Source organism: Theropithecus gelada, chromosome 20, assembly GCF_003255815.1.
Source record: "Theropithecus gelada isolate Dixy chromosome 20, Tgel_1.0, whole genome shotgun sequence".
NCBI classification, from domain to species: domain Eukaryota; kingdom Metazoa; phylum Chordata; class Mammalia; order Primates; family Cercopithecidae; genus Theropithecus; species Theropithecus gelada.
In genome coordinates this window covers 4,876,692-4,895,551 of record NC_037688.1, presented here as the reverse complement: position 1 = coordinate 4,895,551, position 18,860 = coordinate 4,876,692, and the positions used below count along the sequence as shown (strand labels likewise).

Below are 18,860 nucleotides of genomic sequence, written 5' to 3'. Positions count from 1 at the left end.
TAACAATTTTTTTTTTTAATATTCAAGGAGAAATTGACAAACACAATTACACTTTTTTTTTTTTGAGACGCAGTCTCGCTCTGTCGCCCAGGCTGGAGTGCAGTGGCACGATCTCGGCTCACTGCAAGCTCCGCCTCCTGGGTTCATGCCATTCTCCTCCGTCAGCTTCCCGAGCAGCTGGGACCACAGGCGCCCACCACTACGCCTGGCTAATTTTTTGTATTTTTAGTAGAGATGAGGTTTCACCTGTGTTAGCCAGGATGATCTCGATCTCCTGACCTCGTGATCCACCCACCTCAGCCTCCCAAAGTGCTGGGATTACAGGCGTGAGCCACCGCGCCCGGCCACAATTATACTTTAATATACCACTATCAGTCACTGTAGTTCAAGATAAATAAGGATATCGATAATTTGAACAAATTACTTCTTTATGTTTTTAATTCATGTACATATTAAACCTTTACAAAAAAGGCTCTGGGACCAGCTGGTTTTATCAGTTAATTCTTTTAGACTTTGAAGATGCAGATGATTTCAGTGCTAGGTAAGATGTTCCAGAATACAGGACAACAAGATGAAGTTATTTATTACATTTCATGAAGCTAGTATAACTCGGGTAGAGCCAGAATACCCAAAACCAAAAACTAAGTTCACTGGTGGGATATCAATGAAAATCCTATCTAAAAACTAACAACTTAAATTTGTCTGTATTTTTAAAGAATTGCCTACTTAACATATCAAGTAGACGATTATCTAAGGAATGCACTGATGGTTTAAAATGGGAAAATCTCTTAATTGTTATAGCAATGCATCAATTTTTAAAATACTTTCTTTTTCTTTTTTTTTTCATATAATAATATATTGTGTACATCTCTCCATGTCTGTTCATACAGATAATCCTGATTTCTTTGGGGGCTATTTTGTATAAAGATACAATAGCTACTCTAGCCAATCCTCTATTTTTTGTTTTACTATATAATACAACAGTACAACAGTAAACATCTATTTACATATATTTGTGTGCAGTTAAATGAATAATTCAGGCCAGGTGCTTATGCCTGTAATCCCACCACTTTGGGAGGCCAAGGCAGGTGGTTCACTTGAGGTCAGGAGTTCAAGACCAGCCTGGCCAACATGGCAAAGCCCCATTGCCACTAAAAATACAAAAGTTGTGCGTGGTGGCGGTCGCCTGTGATTCCAGCTACTCAGGAGACTGAGGCATGAGAATCGCTTGGACCCGGGAGGTAGAGGTTGCAGTGAACTGAGATCACACCACTGCACTCCAGCCTTGGTGAAGGAGTAAGACTGTCTCGAAAAAAGTAAATAAATAAATAATCAAATAAAAAAATAATTCTCACTTCATAGAAAAAAATCTGGAAGGATAAACATTAAATTAACATTTATCTTGAGGAACACAATTTCAAGAGATTCACTTTCCACTTTGTACATTTCTATAACTGTTGACTAGTTTTCAGTTCTTTCATTGTTTTAAAAAGATGGGCTCGGTTCAGTGGCCCATGCCTGTAATTCCAGTACTTTGGGAGGCCAAGGTGGGCAGATCACCTGAGGTCAGGAGTTTGAGACCAGCTTGGCCAAAATGGTGAAACCCCGTCTCTACTAAAAATACAAAAAAAATTAACCAGGGGTGGTGGCGCATGCCTGTAGTCCCAGCTACTTCGGGAGGCTGAGGGTTCACTTGAACCAGAAGGCGGAGGTTGCAGTAAGCTGAGATCACGCCATTGCACTCCAGGTGGGTGACAAGAGCAAAACTCCATCTCAAAAACAAACAAAAAAAAATATGATTGTTGATTCATTCAACAAAATTTTCACCAAACTTATACTGCAAACTAGGCGTTGGCACCTGGTATTGAACTCCATTCAGTAATATTCACTACCCGTTACTATTTTTTTAAGTGAATGGAACAATATTTACTTAGCATGATTTTTAAAAATCTACCCCAAAACAGTAAGGGAACATTGGATTTATTCTTACTATATCTAATATTTACCTGTCTCTAGATTGGAGTAGAAATTAGGAGGGAATTTGTAGGCATAAAAGGAAAAGAAAAAATATCTAAGGTAAAAATAAATGCAGTTGAGTGCATAAATCAAATGAATGAATAAATTTTCATGGCAGAACACCGTAAACAAAAATAAAAAGTACTCATAAACTTGAACAAAATCTAAATGTGTATAAATAGAGATATAATAAATTATCTCATTTTATAATATTCTCCAGCCTACAAAATATTTTAAGATACCTTTTGATGTTTATAATAGTTGGAGGAAGACATATCTGCATGTAAAATCCAAATTGTATGTGTATTATTTTAAGTTTGTCTGTGTATAGGAAAAATATCTAAACAAAATGACGCATAAAATGTTACCACAATTATCTCTTGGTCATGGGAATGCAAATTGTGTGTGTGTGATTTTTAAGTGTGTCTGTGTGTAGGACAGATATATAAACAAAATAACATATGTTACCATGATTATCTCTTGGGTTTTGGATTTTATATATTTGTTTGCATTTTTGTTTACTAAATATATATTGCTTTTTAAGAAAAAGCTTTTAAAATATTTCAAACGTGCTGTATTGCATGCATAAAAATGTATTCTAAGCAAGGAAGTAGCACTTAATTTAATTGACTAAGGGGGTGCCATCATGAAACCCTGCCCCAAATTTTAAAGGATGAAAATTCCCAGTTTAAATATTAAGCATGTTGAACTCCAAGGAAACATTACTTGGTTAAACCATACCTTCCATCCCATCCTACCCCATCAGCAGAGAATGTTCCACTGTAGGAAGACGATGACTACATTTATGTATTTTGGAAACTGCAGCCTAGGTTTTCTCCTAGAGCAGCTGAGAGTCACTCACTACCCATTAGCGGGTCATAAAATTAATGTAGTAGCTTTTAGGGTATTTTACTTAATAGAATAAAAGAGAACAATAGAAAACAATATATTGATCAGAGTACATCCCAAATAGTAAAGTATTGTTTCATGAAATTTTTATTTAGTTGTATGTGTGTGTGTGTCTGTGTGTGTGTGTGTTTTCACACTGGGTAATAACATATGATGTAGTTTTTATTGTGGGCTGTGATCAGAAAAGTTTGAAAAGTTGAAAGTTTGTTGTCACCAGAGAGAGACAACAACAACATCATAAATTAATATTATTCAGTAAAGGCCTGGCCCAACTATACTATTACTTACAGATAGATTATCATTCTTACCCATTAGTCTGTGGTCTTACTCCATTTCCTAGCAAAGCCTGAATGGCCAAACATTATTAGAGAGTTACATTACAGAGGAGTCATTAATTTTCTAAATAATAGTTCCTTTAACAGATTTAAAAAATAAAAAGGAAGTATTTTTATTATGAACTTTTTAGGAGCTTAAACTCCTCTGGTTTTGAATCTAGGATTTTGTTTACTACACTTGTAAATTAGCCAGGGATCCACAATGGGCATCCAAATTGCCTAAACAATATTGATAAGAACTTAGTAGAATGGAGTACATTAGCAAAATTTTGTAGACTAGTGAGTTGTTGGTCATTTATGAATAATAACATTATTAGACCAAGAATTGCTTTTCTACCCCATAAATTACTTATTTGGCCCTACTGTTTAAATCCAGAGCAAAATCATTTTCCTTTTTCCTCTGTGGTTACTATTTGTTAATATATCTGAGAAAAACATAAGTAACCTTTGTCTTCTGTGTACCCTTAGTCTATGCAAGAAGTGATGTTAAGCAATCATATGCTGTGATCTAGGGGAAAAAATATGTGTCCTACGACACGCATTCATTCAACACAGAACACATCTGTGACCAGATGTGTAGGGTTTTGCCTCACATCAACCTGTTCTCCAAAACAAGCTAGGTATCTCATAATTTAATTCAATTCTGACACTATCCAGCGGCAGACTAATATCCCACAGTTAAAGGCTCAGTCTCACAAGATTTTCCCCACTTCGGATGCCAATCACAAGTCCAGGCATCCAGTATTTCTGATGGAGAGTCTATAAATTGGCATTTCCCATGACTCACTCCCTCATCAAGTTCAGTCATTTGCTGGAATGGCTCACAGAACTCAGGGAAATACTTACATATACTGGCTTATTATAAAGGATATTATGAAGGATACAGATGAACAGCCACATGAAGAAATACATAAGGCAAGGTTCAGAAGGGTCCTGAGCACAAGTCTTGTGGAACTTGGGGTGCACCACACTCCCAGCCCATGGATGTATTCAGTAACCCAGAAGCTCTCCCAACCCTGTCCTTTTGGGATTTATAGAAGCGTCATTTTGGAGGCATTGTTGATTAAATTACTGGCCATTAGTAATCCGCTCAACCTTCAGCCCCTCTCCCCTCCCGTGACATAACAATTCTAATTGCATCAAAAAACAGAGCTGCAAAATGTATCAAGCAAAAATTGAACTGAAAGGTGAATAGACAAATCTACATTTATAGTTGGAGACCTCAATATCTGTCTCTCAAGATTTGGCAAACAAAATCAGCAAGGATACAGAACTTGGCAATATCATCAACCAACAGGATCTGGTAGACATTTATAGGATAATCTGCCCAACAACAGCAATACATTCTTTTCAAATGCCCATGGAACATATACTAAAATAGACTGAGTTCTGGGCAATTAAAAAAATTTTAATTCAAAAACCTCAAAAAATTTAAACAAGTGAAACCATAGAGAGTATTCTCCAGCCACAATGAAATTTAAAATAGAAATCAACAGCAGAAATATAGTAAAATCTCTAAACACTTGAAACTTAAACATCATATTTCTAAATAATCCAGGGGTCAAAGAGAAATTTTCAAGGGAAATTTTTAAAATACACTGAACTGAATGAAAAGAAAAATACAACGTATCAAAAACTTGGGGAGACAGCTGAAGCAGTGCTGAGAGGAAAATTATAACAACGCATGTGTATAATAGAAAAGAGTAAGTCTCAAATTTATAATGTAAGCACCCACCTCAACAACCTATAAACAAAAGCAAACCTAAAGTAAACAAGACGAAGGAAATAAGAGCAGAAGTTATTGAAATTTAAAACAGAAAAACAAAAGATAAAATCATTTAAAAAGGAAATAAATAAAATTGACAAATCTGTACCAGGACTGACAAAAAAAAAGAGAGGAGACATAAATTGTCAGTGTCAGGAATGAATCAGATGAATCACTGTGGACCCTGAAGATATCAAAAGGATAATAAGGGAATAATATGCACATACATTGGACATCTTAGAAGAAATGGACAAACTGCTTGAAAAACACAAACTATCACAAATTATCCAATATAAAATATATCATTTGAATAATCTTAAAATTACTAAGGAAATTGGGTTCATAATTTTAAAACTTGCAAAAAAGAAATAGGTAGACCCAAGTGGTGAGAATTATACCACACACTTAAAATACAGTTAACTGGTAGAATGCGATGGCTCATGCCTGTAATCCCAGCACTTTGGGAGGCCAAGACGGGAGGATCACTTGAGTTCAGGAGTTCGGGACCAACCTGGGCAAGATAGTGAAATCCCGTGTCTAGAAAAAAAATGTTTTAAATAAGCCGGATGTAGTGGCATGTGCCCGTAGTCCCAGCGATTCAGGAGGCTGAAGTGGGAGGATCACTTGAGCCCTGGAGGTCGAGGTTACAGTGAGCCATGATTGCACCACTGCACTCTAACCTGGCTGACACAGCAAGATCCTGTCTCAAAAAAATAAGAGAGTTAACTTCAAATTCTGTACAGTCTCTTTCGGAAAAAAAGGAACATTTTCTAGTTTGTAGGTTTACGCTGATACCAAAACCAGACAGACAGTACAAAATCCCTGTAGACAGATATTCCTCACGAATATAAATACAAAAATGAAAAATATGTTAGTGGGACAAACATGGTAGCTCATGCCTGCAATCCCAGCACTCTGGGAGGCCGACGCGAGAGGATCACTTGAGCCTAGGAATTTGAGACCAGCCTGGGATACACAGTAAGACCCCTTCTCTACCAAAAAAAAAAAGGAAAAAAAATTAGTGAGTAGAACACATACAGCATTATATAAGAAGAATTATATACCATGACCAAGTGGGGGTTATGCGAGGGACACAATGCCAGTTCAAGATTCAAAAATCTATCATTGTAGTACACCACATTGATAGAGTAAAGAAGAAAACAAATCACCTCGTCATATCAACTGATGCCGAAAAAGCACTGAAGTTTAAACTATTCATGATAAAAACTGTCATAAAAATAGGAATAGATAATAATTTCCTGAATTTGATAAAGAGTGTTTACAAGAAACCTACAGCTGAATTTATGCTTAATGATAAAAGACTGAATGGTCTGCATCAAAGATTAGGAACTAAGCAAGGATATCTCCTCTAACCACTCTGATTGTAAATTCACTGGAATAAGGCAAGAAAAGGAAACAAAAGGCAACCAAGTTGAAAGGAAAAAAGTAAAACCATCACTATTTCCAGATGACATAATTGTATACATAGACGACCTCCAGGAATAAAAAACACGCACTCAGCAAAAACTACTGCAACCAAGAAGTACATTCAGCAAGGTTGCAGGATACAAGAACACAAAAATCAGTTGTATGTCTGTACATTATCAATGGATACATGGACACCAAAATTAAAAATACATTTCACAATCACTCAAAAAATGTGAAATACCTAAGTATAAATTTAACAAAACATATAGAGGACTTATATGTTGAAAACTACACAATGCCAGTGAGAAAAATCAGTGATCTAAATTAATGAAGAGATATGCAAGTTTCATAGATTGGGAGATTTAACAGAGAGATATATCAGTTTTCCATAAATTGCCTTGCAGGTTTAACACAATTCCTTTCCACATCCCCAGAAGGATATTTCGTAGTTATAGGCAATTTCATTAGAAAATATACATGGAAAGGCCAAGGAGCTACTAAGTTGCTGCAAAAGTAATTGTGCTTTTTGTCATTTTTTAATGGCAAAACCACAATTACTTTTGCACCAACCTAATAGAACTGAAACAATTGGAAAAAGAAGAATAAAATAGGTGAAATTTCTGTGTGTAATTTCAAGACTTATTTTATAGCTGCAGTAATCAAGACTGTATAGTATTGGCAGATGTACAGACACATTGATTATGAAATGGAAGACAGAACCCAGAAATAAGCCCATATAAACATGCCTACCTCATTTTTGACAAAGGTGCAAAAAGCAATAAAGGAAAGATAGATTTTTTCACAACATTACAAAAATTAATTCAGAATGGATCATGGACATAAATGTAAAATATGAAACTATAGATCTTCTAACAAGAATCATGAGGATATTTTCTGGATCTAAGGCTTGGCAAAGAGTCCTTAGACTTTATACCAAAAGCGAGATCCATTAAAGGAAATATTAATAAAATTTCATCAAAACTTAAATACTTTTGCTCTGTGAAAGACTCTCATAAGAGGATGAAAAGACAGTCTGCAGCCTGAAAGAAAAATATTTGCAAATCACATATCTGACAAAAGTTCATTATCTATAGCATACAAATAACTCCTCCAAACCGTCAAATTAAAACATGGACAAGAGACATGAACAGACATTTCACTGAAGAAGATACATAGGTAGCAATTAGCACATGAAAAGATGTTAACAGTATTGAATTAGGGAAATGCACATTAAAACCACAATGAGATATACTACACACCTATCAGAATGGCTAAAAATATAAAGTGACAACACCAAATGCTAATGAGGATGCAGAGACAGTGGATCACTTATATATTGCTTGTGTGAATGTGAAATGTTTTAGTCACTCTGGAAAATGTTGGTAGTTCTTTAAAAAGTAGACATGAAACTACTGTATGACCCAGCAATTGCAGTCCCAAGGCATTGATCCCAGAGAGATGAAAAGTTAAATGTTCACTCAAAAATCTACACACGAGTGTTTATACCAGCTGCACTCATAATAGCCCTAAACTAGAAGCAACCCAGGCATCCTCCTGTGGCTTATTAAAATCTTTGGTACATCCATGCCATGAAACACTATTCAGGGATGAAAAGGAACAAACTGTTTTTCACAGAACAACCCAGATGAATCTCCAGAGGATTACACTGAGAAAAAGTCCATCCCAGAAGTTTATATACTATATGATTCATATAGAAGTTTATATACTATTTGTATAACATTTCTGAAGTGAAAAAAATATATAGAAATGAAGAACAAATTAGAGTTAGACAGGGATTTAGGAGTAGGTGTGGGTGACAGGGAAGTGGTTGTGGCTATGAAAAGACAGTATGAGGGATCCTTGTGGTGATGGAAATGTTCGGGACTTCACTGCCTCAGAATCGGTATTTTACTGGCTTTGATAATATGCTGTCATTTTGTAAGATGTTACCATGGGTGAAAACTGAATAAAGGGTACATGGGATCTTTGCGTTATTTCTACATCTGCATGTAAATCTAAAATTATCTCAAAAAGTTTAATTTAAAAATCACTGTAAGATCTGTGGTGGTAAAAATAGTATCTGTAACTATTTGCAGCCTAAAATACCATTGTGTATTTTGTATAAGGTTCCATAGAGTAACAATATGTTATGCTTCTTTGCTTTTATTGAAATTATATCAATACTATGGTAATATTGGTTATATAGTGATCAATAGTTCTGATCAGATAGATAATATTAAATGAATACTTGGGATATGATTTATTTCACAGTTACAACTGAATTAAAATAGAAAACATTTTAGAAATCAAATATAGTATGATAGACAAAATGTATTCCAATTTCAAGTCTATAAAAGAAACATGTAAAAGAGTTTTAGTGATAAAGTAGGTGGGAACCACTTCATTAGATTTCACTGAACTTTGGCTATCTTGATTTTTAATACTTTTCTCATGGCTCAATTTTTAATTCTCAGTTTTTTCAATCTTCCTTGTATTTTCCCCCTTCTTATTCTAAGTTGGATGACCATGGTACACATTTAAAGTATTTGAATAATATGAGGAATTGAATAAAGTATTGAATAATTGTAAGGAAGGATATTTTTTAAATCTGTCTTGTCTCTCAATTCCCATACACCCTCACTTCCCTCCGCTCCCCTCCTTGCATTACACTCATGGAAGGAAGATAGATTGATCATCTGACTTCCTCAGTCAAAAGGTTTTACTCTTACAAATGTGCTAACCTTGATTTTAGAAACCTAATAACAAACACAGAGAAGCTGGTTATCTCTAACGGTATCCCACTTATGTAGGATGAGAAGTGATTCCAGATAAGATGATCAGCTTTTTCTGAAATTACTTTCTTCTGTATTTTTCAAACAGGAGAAACATGGAGCCACATTAGAAGTTATTGATTACCACCAAAACTTTTTCTTATGGTTGCCAACAGAAAATATTAATATTTGACTTCTAAGATAAAAACGATACAATTAAAGTAAGGGACTGGTGCCCACTGATGTTAACCACCTTATGTCAGATGCTTTCATGTGTCCTAGAAGTACAGCTCCAGGTTGTAGAAGATACAGTGCCTCATACTAGTCTCATAGGTGGAAAGATATATAAGGCTTAAAGACTCTGGGAATAAATAATAGCTTACACTTAATAAGCACTTTTAATGTGCCAAACACCTTAACGTTCTTATATATGGATTAGTTTTTTTAAGTCTCACAATGGCCAGTAACGTAGTTCACTATCGTCATCCTCACTTTAGAGCTGAAGAATGTGATTCATACAGAAGTTAAGGACTTCCCCAGAGTCACACAGCTAGTATGAGGCAGAGCCCAGGCAGCCTGGCTCCAGGTTCTCTAGTCTTAGCCATCTTTTATAATAAGTGATAATATGACCTCATATTTATAAGTGATTTTAAAGGTAGTGGAATAAAGTTTCTGGAGTCAGCACTCCTGATTTCAAGTCTTGGCTTTTCCAGTCTCCTGCTTTGTTACCTTGGGCAATTATTTAACCTTCCCAAACTACAGTTTTCTTACTGTAAAATGGTGAGAATAATTATGAGATAATGCATACTAAGAGCTTATACAATGCCTGGTACATAGTAATTATTCAATAAATGCATCTAGTAAACATTTATTGAATGTTCACTGTCTGGTACAGTTCTTGGCTGAGTAAGTATATACTGTTGAACAACCCAGATAATGTTGTTGCTCTCAACGCATTTACATTCTGTGGAAGGGGCAGGAGGGTGGGGAGAGAGAAAATGGAAAAATACCAGGTAGTGAGTTAACGTCCTGTGGCCCCCAGGGCCCTGCAAGTTCTGGATCTCTCTTCTCTCTCTGACAGCATCTGCTTCTACTCTCCCACCTTCTTAACTCTGCATCTGTTATACAGGCCCCTTTGCTGCCCTGCATTCACCAAGCTCATCTCCTCTCCCTGGGACACCCATCTTTGGATATCCTCATGGCTTACCTGCTTCATGTCTTTGTTCAGCTGTCACCTCACTGAGCACTTCTCTGATCACTTTTCTGAAAACCACAACACTCCCCACTCCTCACTATTCCCCTTCTGTACTTCATCTTGTACCAAAGCACTTGCCACCTTCTAATTATTTTATTGTGTTGTACCTCCATTAGAATATAAGAGAGCAAGGATCTTTGTCTTGTTCACTTCTGTATTCCCAGCACCTAGAGAAATACTATCATAACTTGTTGAATAATTGAATGAACAAATAAAAGCAAAAAGAGGTCCATGTAATGGAGAGTGGTTTGAGTGCTACTTTAAGTTGGTTGGTCAGGGAGGACCTCTCTTGGGTAGAAAACTTAGGAGTTGAGTTATGACTGTTGGTATGTCAGTCAGGTGAAGTATAGGAAGCATTCAGGCACAGGATGCCCACGGCTCACACTAACATGGTAGCAGTGATGGGGAGAAATGGGCAGGCTAGGGATATGTTAGGGAGATGGCCTCAGCTGCACTTCTTCGTGGACTAACATGGAATGGGTGAAAAAAGGAAAATCAAGAGTGAATCTGAGGAGGAACCTTGAAAACCTGCTAAATGAAAGAAGCCACAAACGAAAGGTCGTTTTCGTGGTATTATTCCATTTATAGGAAGTGCCTAGAATAAGCAGATCCATAGAGACTGGAAGTAGATTCTGGTTCCCAGGGGCTGGTGAGAGTAATGGGATGACTGCTGATGGGTGTGGAGTTTCATATTGAGTCAATGACAATGTTCTGGAATTCGATAGTGGTCAGGTTTGCACAACTCTGTGAACATCCTAACTGCTGAATTGTATACATTAAAGGTACATTTTATGGCATGTGAATTATATCTCAATAAGAATAAATCACAGGATATGAAGGCTTGCGCCATAGGTAGTAGGGTAGCTGTCTCTTACTGAGAAAGATGACTGGTGAGGAGCAGTTTAGATGGGGGGTGGGGTAGGTAATCATGTGTTCTTTGGATCCAACTGGAGAGATCAAGTTGCTATTATAGCTTAGATAGTAAATATTAACTATTATCAAATATTTAATGCCTGGCCAGGCCTGGTGGATCACGCCTGTGATCCCAGCACTTTGGGAGGCCAAGTTGTGTGGATCACTTGAGGTCAGGAGTTTGAGACCAGCCAGACCAACATGGTGAAACCCAGTCTCTGCTAAAAATACAAAAATTAGCCAGTCACGGTGGTGGGCGCCTGTAGTCCCAGCTACTCAAGGGGCTGAGGCAGGATAGTTGCATGAATCCAGGAGGCAGAGGTTACAGTAAGCCAAGATCATGCCACTGCATTCCAGCTTCACCAACAAAGTTAGACTCTGTCTCGATGGATGGATGGATGGATGGATGGATGGATGGATAGATAGATAGATAGATAGATAGATAGATAGATAGATAGATAGATATTTAATTCCAGCTGGTGAAATTAACAAACAACTATGACTCTGATTAATTAAACGGAATTGCACAGTGGTTGATGATACGATAGGAGTGGATGTTCAATCTCTGTGTGTGTTCCTAGGATGAAGTCTGTTGAAGTATGGAGTTCTCACTGGTTGCTCCAATCCTGAAAGCCTGGTTACTTCCTGTAGTTAGATAACTTCTTTCACAGAAAATTTCTTCAGAAGGCTAGAAGCTCATACCTTTATTAGAATAATCACATAGCATAGAAAACCTTGATCAATAAAAATGATCCTTTTCTGCTCTCCCAGGCTGATTATGCAGGAAATGAGAGGTTTTTACCCCCTAATTTACTTTTTCTCATCCCGATTCAGAAATGCACTGACTTGCATTGAGTGCAGTAAGAATCTGAGTCTGAAAATTTGTACGAATTGTCTTTGGACCAGTGGTTCTCAATCAGGGGTGATTTTGACTCACGGGAGACATTTGACAATGTCTGCAGACATTTTTGATTGTCACAACTGGGAGAGTGCTACTGGCATCTAGTGGATAGAGGCCAGGAGGCTGCTAAGCAAACTAGAACAGCTCCCTCAACAAAAAAATTATCCATCCCAAAATATCAACAGTGCTGACTTGAGAAATCCTGATACAGACTATAAAACTCACAAATATCATGAAACTTTATAAACTTATGAATATTCAGCTATGATTCCAAACTTCTATGGATATTTGGAAATCCTTCTCACCTTCCTATGTAAATAGTAGTATTATTTGCCAGGCATCATATGGCACTGTAAACAGACAGATGAATTGGGAAAAGATTTGGAGAGGCACTGAACAATGAGATCACTTGGACTCGGGAAGGGGAACATCACACACCGGGGCCTATCATGGGGAGGGGGGAAGGGGGAGGGGGGAGGGATTGCACTGGGAGTTATACCTGATGTAAATGACGAGTTGATGGGTGCTGACGAGTTGATGGTTGCAGCACACCAACATGGCACAAGTATACATACGTAACAAACCTGCACGTTATGCACATGTACCCTAGAACTCAAAGTATAATAATAATTTAAAAAAAAAAAAAAGATTTGGAGAGGCAGGAGAGATACATCTGATGGTCCTGGGACCTATCTTTTGATAGTTTGGCAAAGTGCTGGCTCAGCACATGAGTTTAGAGAATACAACAGCCCAATAATTGAAGCTTAGTTCCTGACACTCCTCCTTTGTAACAAAGACAGTTTTCTCAACCAGGAAGCTCTCATGTCTTCTAGATATTCCCAGTCTTCTTCCAATGTCCATATAAAATTTAAAATGCCACAAAGACTGGGGCACTTGAGTATTTTTCATGATGCATCTGCTGCAGTTGATGTGTGCACCTTAATAATGCAGGATGGTGAGGGGAAAGGGACCCAGGCATTCAGCTACTGCTCTGCCTGTCAGTGGTTCATTAAACCTTATTTTACTTTTAATACCACCTGGCACAAATGATGTGTGTATGCATAACTCCTTAGCATAATGGTCAGACAAGAAATAGTTAAAAGAGCTATAATAGAAATATAAACAAATGTTTTAAAAACCAAAAGCTAACAGAATACGAAAGCATTTATATTAGCTGAATTGCTGAATTTATTATCTTTAGAAGCAGTTTAGGAAGAAAAGAGAATATGATGTGTATCTTAGAAATACTCTAAGCTTATAAAGTCATCTAGTTTTAAAGTACCTATTGGAGTCACTGAGGGAAGGAATGACTCACAGAAATTCAAACTTTGAAATCATAAAGTAGTTGTTTTGAAATTTTTATTATGGAAGCTGGTTACTAAGGGTGAATCTTCGACAGGGTTGGTATAGGTGTGGTTGATAAGATTTAGCTATAACAAGTGGGCTGTCAGATGCCATGGAAAGATTGTACTGGGGATAAAAATGCTAATAATATATGCATTGGACAAAATTATATTTTTATATGGGGCCATGGACAGTTTTTCTTAGCATCACCCCCATATTTGGCAGGGGTGGGGACTTTTCATTTTTGTTTTAAATTGTGGTGAAATACATACAAGCATAAAATATATCATCTTAACCATTTTTAAGTATACAGTTCAGTAGTACTAAGTGTATTCACATTGTGTGCAACCATCACCATCATTAATCTCCAGAGCACTTCACCTTGCAGACTTGAAACTCTGTACCCATTAAACACTAACTCCCCATTTCCCTCCCGCTCCAGCCCATGGCATGTACCATTCTACCTTCGGTCTCTATGAATCTGAGTACTCTAGGTCAGAGGTCCCCAACCCCTAGGCCACAGACCAGTACCAATCCATGGCCTGTTAGGAACCAGGCCAGATAGCAGGAGGTGAGCAGCAGGTGAGCAAGCAAAGCTTCATCTATATTTATAGCTGCTCCCCATCAATCACATTATAGCCTGAGCGCTGCCTCCTGTCAGATCAGCTGCTGCATTAGATTCTCTTAGGACCATGAACCCTATTGTGAACTGTTCATGTGAGGGATCTGGGCTGCACGCTCCTTATGAGAATCTATGCCTGATGATCTGTCACTGTCTTCCATCACCCCCAGATGGAACTGTCTAGTTGCAGGAAAACAAGCTCAGGGCTCCCACTGATTCTACATTATGGTGAGTTTTATAATTATTTCATTACATATTACGATGTAATAATAATAGAAATAAAGTGCATAATAAATGTAATGTGCTTGAATCATCCCAAAACCATCCCAGCCATCCCCTGGTCCGTGGAAAAATTGTCTTCCACAAAACCAGTTCCTGGTGCCAAAAAGTTTGAGGACTGCTGCTTTAGGTACCAAATGTAATTGGAATCATATGGTATTTGTCTTTTTGTGACTGGTTTATTTCACTTAGCGTAAAGTCCTTGAGGTGCATCAGTGTAGCATGTTTCAGAATTTTCTTCCTTTCATGCTGAATAATATTTCATTTTAGGTGTATTCCACACTTTTTTCTATCCATTCCCCAGTTCATGGACACTTGGGTTGCTTCCTCCTTTCGGCTGTTATAATCCTGCTATAAACATAGGTGTACAAATATCACCTGGACACCCTGCTTTCAGTTCTTTTGAGTATATACCCAAAAGCAGACTTGCTGTATCATATGATACTTCTGTGTAATTTTTGAAGGAACCACCATACCATTTTCCATGGTGGGTCTACACACCATTTTATATTCCACCAACAGTACACAGGGTGCACTTTTCTACATTCTTGCCAACACTTAGTTAGTTCTACTTTTTCGTAGCCGTTCTGTTGGGTGTGAGGTGGGATCCCATTGTAGTTTTGATTTGCATTTTCGTAATATTGAGCATATTGTATTTGCTTATTGGCCATTTATTTGTATATCTGTTTTGGAAAAATATGTATTCAAGACCTAGGCCCATTTTTTTCTGTTTTGTTGTTGTTGAGCACCCCCAGATGTTTTAAGATTTCTGCTTGAAGCCGGGCGCGGTGGCTCACGCCTGTAATCCCAGCACTTTGGGAGGCCGAGGCGGGTGGCTCACAAGGTCAGGAGATCGAGACCATCCTGGCTAACACAGTGAAACCCCGTCTCTACTAAAAATACAAAAAATTAGCCGGGCGTGGTGGCGGGTGCCTGTAGTCCCAGCTACTTGGGAGGCTGAGGCAGGAGAATTGCTTGAACCTGGGAGGCAGAGGTTGCAGTGAGCCGAGATCACACCACTGTACTCCAGCCTGGGTGACAGATCAAGACTCTGTCTCAAAAAAAAAAAAAGATTTCTGCTTGAAGCAATACCTGTTATCTAAGCGCTTTCTCATTATGTTTTTTTTTTTCTTTTTTTAAGTTACACCTGTACAGCAGCCTTTCAAATAATTACACATTCACAAGGTAGAGTATGGAATGAATTAATGCTAGGAGAACATTAAAGAATATTGATTAGTGTGTATCAGTGAAGGAATAGCAGACATTTTAAAAATAATTATGAGAAGGGGTTTTAACATTTTATCTATGCCATCTTTGTTTCTAATATTTAGTTTTCTAATCTGAAAACCAATCCTGAGTTTATCGATGTTGTGGCGTAATTTTCTTTCGATGTTAAATTCTTCAGACCACTAGTTTCTCCTTTCCTAAACTACTAGAGTATATTAAATGGTACCTTTCTAGGTGAAAGAGATAATTTACCTCTTAATAATAAATAGCCACCTCATCTCAACTTTTATTTGGATATCACTAAAAGAACTTATAAACTATTTATTAATTAAAGAATGAATGTCTCCTATTATCTAGTTCAACATAAAAGAAAAACAATAGCCTTATATAAACATGTAACAGGGAGCACTATTTAGTTCTTAGCGTTCAGCCGATGAGTTAGCCCTACATTTCTGACCTGGGACTGTAAGTAACACTGCTATGTCTGCTTAGTATGGTAAGACTGTTAGTATTTTGTATCACTGAAAACCTTTTAAAAGTAGTTCTACTTATATGGAAAAGTTTTAAACGTACTGAATATCAGATACACAGTCAAGATGATAAATTTAATAGAAAAATCTGTTTATATATGGTATTGTGCCAGACCCCTCGATGAGGATACAAAGATAAATACAAGGTCAGCCCCTTTGCTAAAGGGCTAGTGAGATTACTGCTAAGATTTGTATAAAACTTTAGACCACTGTCAGAAAAGATGATAACATGATTAACTGTAAGATAACATATATAGAGCACCCATGTGAAATAAATTTCTTTTTTTGCTGACTGAGAACTTGATTGAAGTAGGAATTCATGGGTCCTCAATTCATCCCACCATACTGGTTAGCTCCTTATTCATGTTGTCTTACAATCAAGAAACTGTGAGAATAAGGATTTGATACAAATATAAATTCAGTAAGATATTTTTAGTTCTAAATAAGGGCAAAAAAAAAATTTTCTCCTAGCTGGGCGCGGTGGCTCATGCCTGTATTCTCAGCACTTTGGGAGGCTGAGGCAGGCAGATCACGAGGTCAGGAGATCAAGACCATCCTGGCTAACACAGTGAAACCTGTCTCTACTAAAAATACAAAAAAATTAGCCGGGTGTGGTGGCGGGTGCCTGTAGTCCCAGCTACTTGGGAGGTTGAGGCAGGAGAATGGCGTGAACCTGGAAGGCGGAGCTTGCAGTGAGCCAAGATTGCACCACTGTACTCCAGCCTGGGTGACAGAGCAAGACTCTGTCTCAAAAAAAAAAAAAAAATTATCCTAAATATGAATTCAAATTCTTCTCATGAAGTTTCATTAATTTTAGAAAAGATGATACAATTATTCTGAAAATAAGTGTTTGGGTCCCACTATCAGGTATATAGTACAGCTGTCATTAAATCTGTAGAGAACAAATATTCTCCTTATTGGCAGTGGTTCTCAAACTCTGTTGTTTATAAAAATCCTGATGTCCGTTGTCATTATCCAGTAGGACTTTTAAAACATATTATTGGGAAAATGACGCAGGAATTTAGTAAATTGGTGATGTATTACAGCTTTCTCTTTGATGCATATATTGTTTGTTTAGTACATTTTTGGCTTTGATTAGAATAATGATTCGCAAACATCAGCATACATCAGATCACCTACAGAGTTAATTAAAACACACCTTTCCGGGCCCCACCACCAAAGTTTCAGCTGAGTAGGTCTGCTGTGGGGCCACAGAATTTGCATTTCTAACAACGTGCCAGGGGCTCCTTCAGGAGTTCAAGGAGCCTGAGAAATCTCAGATAAGGACTTTTTACAACTATAATTATACACAAAGTTTGAAGTATACATACTATGTTTTCTCTTTTTTCTCTGGTTTAAAGCTTAATAGGTATTTAGGAGCCACTGACCTAAATAGCCTATAAGTCATTCAGCTTCTCCATATCCCCATAATTGAAAGTTTTTGTCAAGTGTAATGACATCTAAAAATATAATGCAGGAAATAAACTTCTGTTATTGTTACTAATCATTGTCATCATCACTTTTGTTAATATCTGTTCAGGGTATATCATTTTCCTGGGGTAAAGAGAACTATCAAATTATTTCTAATTTTTAATCCCTACTATGTAGAAATGTACAAATGAATAATGAGCAGTGGTCCCTTTGAATCTGAAATGCCACTTTAATTTTTTGTGTGGTAGATTTAGTGAAACTTTCAAGTATAGTCATGCATAGCTTAACAGGGAGAGAAGTTTTGCAAAATGCATTGTTAAGCTATTTCATCTGCAAACATCATAGATTGTACGTACACAAACCTAGATGGTATAGCCTACTTCACACCTAGACTAGATGGTATAGCCCAGGGGTCCCCAACCCCCTGGACCATATGGGTCCCTGGCCTGGTGGAAAGGGGCCACACAGCAGGAGGTGAACAGCAGGTGAACAAGCAAAGTTTCATCTGTATTTACAGCCGCACCCCATCACTCACATTATGGCCTGAGCTCCACCTCCTGTCAGATCAGTGGCGGCATAAGGTTCTATAGGAGTGCAAACCCTATTGTGAACTGTGCAGCACTGCCAAGGATCTAGGTTGTGCACTCCTTATGAGAATCTATGCCTGATCATGTGTCACTGTCTCCCCCAGATGGGGCCACCTGGTTATAGGAAAACAAGCTCAGGGCTCCCACGATTCTACATTATGGTGAGTTGTGTAACCATTTCATTATATATTACAGGGTAATAACAATAGAAATAAAGTGCACAATAAATATAATGTGCTTGAATCATCCCAAAACCATCCCCCATCCCCGGTCCATGGAAAAATTGTCTTCCACAAAACCAGTTCCTGGTGCCAAAAAGGTTGGGGACTGCTGCTATAGCCTATTATTGCACCTGGGCTACAAACCTGTACAGCATGTTACTGTACTGAATCCTGTAGGCAGTTATAACACAGTGGCAAGTATTTGTGTATGTAAAGATAAAGGTACAGTGAAAATAGGGTATAAAAGATTTTTAAATGTTACCACATTTACCATGAATGTAGCTTGTACAACTAGAAGTTAACTCTGGGGTGAGTCGAGTGAATGTG

The 18,860-nt window shown here is 37.5% G+C and overlaps 1 protein-coding gene across 2 annotated transcripts in view; it reads left to right on the top strand.

Annotated features, from left to right (window-relative positions):
• ITFG1 (integrin alpha FG-GAP repeat containing 1) overlaps positions 1-18,860 on the top strand; it is a 307,787-nt gene that overhangs the window by 256,517 nt on the left and 32,410 nt on the right. The window lies entirely within an intron of this gene.